The sequence below is a fragment of the Rhinoderma darwinii genome, chromosome 3 (genome assembly GCF_050947455.1).
Source record: "Rhinoderma darwinii isolate aRhiDar2 chromosome 3, aRhiDar2.hap1, whole genome shotgun sequence".
NCBI lineage: Eukaryota > Metazoa > Chordata > Amphibia > Anura > Rhinodermatidae > Rhinoderma > Rhinoderma darwinii.
In genome coordinates, this window is record NC_134689.1 from 43,190,021 (window position 1) to 43,193,617 (window position 3,597).

General features: G+C 41.1%; 1 long non-coding RNA gene across 1 annotated transcript in view; it reads right to left on the reverse strand.

The window, feature by feature from the left end:
• LOC142750963 (uncharacterized) overlaps positions 1–3,597 on the reverse strand; it is a 65,465-nt gene that overhangs the window by 61,660 nt on the left and 208 nt on the right. The gene's annotated exons all lie outside the window — the stretch shown is intronic.

A 3,597-nucleotide genomic window follows, 5' to 3' on the forward strand; every position in this document is an offset into this window, starting at 1 on the left:
CGTGTGGTGCATGGGATGTGTAGTAAAAAATAATAAATGAATAGTGTATGTGCAAGTGATAATAATAGGGGTGAAATATAGGGGGCAGTAATGAGTAAAGTGCATAAATAAAAATAAATGAATAATGGGGTGCCAGTGTGTGAAACATGGAGGGATAGTGTGTAAGTCATGAGGTGCAGCGTGTATAGCCAGATAGAAGCCTATTTGTGACGCCTTGATAATTCATAGAGCGGGCTACCCTGCTTACTATGCCAAACAGCACACCATACTCTCCCAGCATCAAAGACCCGGCTGTGTCCAAAAGAAGCAAAAATAAGTAATCATTTTGGCCAAAAGGACGCAAGCTCTCAATCCACGACAAGGATCCCCAGTCTTGCGAGTCCCTAACTCCCTAACTGGAACTAAATGTTCCTGATACCCCAGGTATTTTTCATTCTTACTTATTTTTGCTTCTTTTGGACACAGCCGGGTCTTTGATGCTGGGAGAGTATGGTGTGTTGTTGTTTGGCTTAGTAAGCAGCGTAGCCCGATCTATGAATTATCAAGGCGTCACAAATAGGCTTCTACCTGGCTATACACGCTGCGCCTCATAACTTACACACTATCCCTCCATGTTTCACACACTGGCACCCCATTATTAATTTATTTTTATTTATGCACTTTACTCATTACTGCCCCCTATATTTCACCCCTATTATTATTATCACTTGCACATACACTATTCATTTATTATTTCTTACTACACATCCCATGCACCACACGCCACTCCCCTCAAGACTAGTGGGAGTGGCTATTATTATTAAAGCACCTGCTCACTCTCCTTCATGAGCGTTTCTGACCTGTCTTTGTACCCATTTGTAAGTATGGCGTTTTTCGGTGTTTTTGTGTTATATGTCCCCTTGTTTTTATCTGTTTGGTTTGTGTATCAGGAACATTTGGTTCCAGTTAGGGACTCACAAGACTGGTGATCCTTGTCGTGGATTGCGAGCTTGCGTCCTTTTTGCCAAAATTATTACTAATACCCCAGGTATTATTCATTCTTACTTATTTTTCCTTCTTTTGGACACAGCCGGGTCTTTGATGCTGGGAGAGTATGGTGTGCTGTTGTTTGGCATAGTAAGCAGCGTAGCCCGATCTATGAATTATCAAGACATCACAAATAGGCTTCTACCTGGCTATACACGCTGCGCCTCATGACTTACACACTATCCCTCCATGTTTCACACACTGGCACCTTATTATTAATTTATCTTTATTTATGCACTTTAATCATTACTGCCCCCTATATTTCACCCCTATAATTATCACTTGCACATACACTATTCATTTATTATTTTTTACTACACATCCCATGCACCACACACCACTCCCCTCAAGACTAGTGGGAGTGGCTATTATTATTTAAAGCACCTGTTCACTCTCCTTCATTAGCGTTTCTGACCTGTCTGTGTCCATTTTTAAGTATGACCTTTTTCTGTGTTTTTGTGTTATATGTCCCCTTGTTTTTACCCACAAATCTAAAGGTGATGGGCATCGATTGCATTAAGTTTGGCATTCGTATGGGGGATACCATGCATCCACAGGGGTTGAATGAAGTTCTCAGCTTCGCTCCCTTTCTCTGACCATGGATCTCCAGCGGGTCCAATTTATGATTTTTAATTTGTAGTTCACATAGTGGTATTTCAATATGTCTTATATGCTCTCTAATTTTGCTTTATCTTTTTCCACTACTCACACACATAGATGGAGGTGAGATTGTATTTCTTCTTGTTGGGTTGACTGACTCAGATACCAGAGGACAGCCATAAGAAATGGAAAATGTCACTTTTGGACAGGATTAAAAAAAGACGCTGTATCTATCATTTTTTACAATATTTCTTTTTATATGAATAAATCTTTTTCCTAGTAATGAGCGAGATATACAGTGTCTGTTTGTCATATGGTTTCTCTGTATGTATTTACAGTGGCGGATTAAGAAGACCATGGGCCCTGGGCTGTTACCCAAACTTGGGCCCCCCTTCTCCACCACCACCCTGCCGCGCCGTAACTATTGCTAACACTACCTAAACACTAGTACACAAAGTACGCACATTATGCACAAAGTACACAAAGTAGGCACATTATGCACAAAGTACGCACAGTACACAAAATACCACATTATGCATAAAGTAGGCACATTATTCACAAAGTACGCACAGTACACAAAGTACCACATTATGCACAAAGTACGCACAGTACAAAGTACGCACATTATGCACAAAGTACACAAAGTAGGCACATTATACACAAAGTATGCATAGTACACAAAGTACACACGAGTATGCACATTATACACACGAGTATGCACATTATACACAAAGTACGCACATTATGCACAAAGTACACAAAGTAGGCACATTATGCACAAAGTACGCACAGTACACAAAGTACCACATTATGCACAAAGTACGCACATTATGCACAAAGTACGCACATTATGCACAAAGTACGCACAGTACACACATTATGCACAAAGTACGCACAGTACAAAGTACGCACATTATGCACAAAGTACGCACAGTACACAAAGTACACACATTATGCACAAAGTAGGCACATTATACACAAAGTATGCATAGTACACAAAGTACACACGAGTATGCACATTATACACAAAGTAGGCACATTATACACGAGTATGCACATTATACACAAAGTACACCTTGTAAACACATGAATATGGACATTAAACATACATGAATATGGACATTAAACACACATGCACTTACCTTTTATGTCTTCACTGCAGCTCTTCTGCTCACAGCACAGAGCCCGCCGACAGTCTCCCCTCCCCCATGTCCCGACAGCTAGCAGCAGAGATGTTTAGAGCAGGGAAGGGGGGCTGGAGGGGGAGCTTCTAAAGCAGCACAGACCACGGCTGCTAAGTAGAAGCAAAGCTCCCCTCGCCTGACAGGTGCGGTCCTGGCATTGGGGCTCCCTCCGGTGCTAACGACGCCACTGGGCATGAGGGGGTTCGGGCGGTCATAGGCCCCCTGGGAGCCTTGGGCCCCCTGGCAGCCTTGGGCCCCGGGCGACCGCCCGAAACGCCCTAATGATAATCCGCCACTGTGTATTTAACATCATGAATAGTATACTGTTCCCATTTCGCACAATGTCTTATAACAATTGTAGTGTATTGGTCATATCCGAAGCCTACATATAAATTGGTACTATATATAACATATGGTCACACAACACACACTCTAGTTCACACAACACACCTTTTCACTTTTATTTTACTCATACCATTTTATTTTATTCTATTTCATTTGATTCCCATTCACAAACCTTCACTCAATCACTCACATTATTTTCACCCATTCAACATCACACACATATATATATATATTTTTTCGGTTTACACCATAATTCCTTTTTTTTCGTTCCACATCTTTGTACACAATTACAACAATTTTCTTATACACACTCATGTTTTTACACGTTCACACCAATTATACATCTTTACCCTCACACTTGCTATGTTTCACATGTTTCCCTTTAGTTACACTTATCTGCACTTTATTTCCCGTCTGCCTGACAGACTTTGTATCTAAGTAC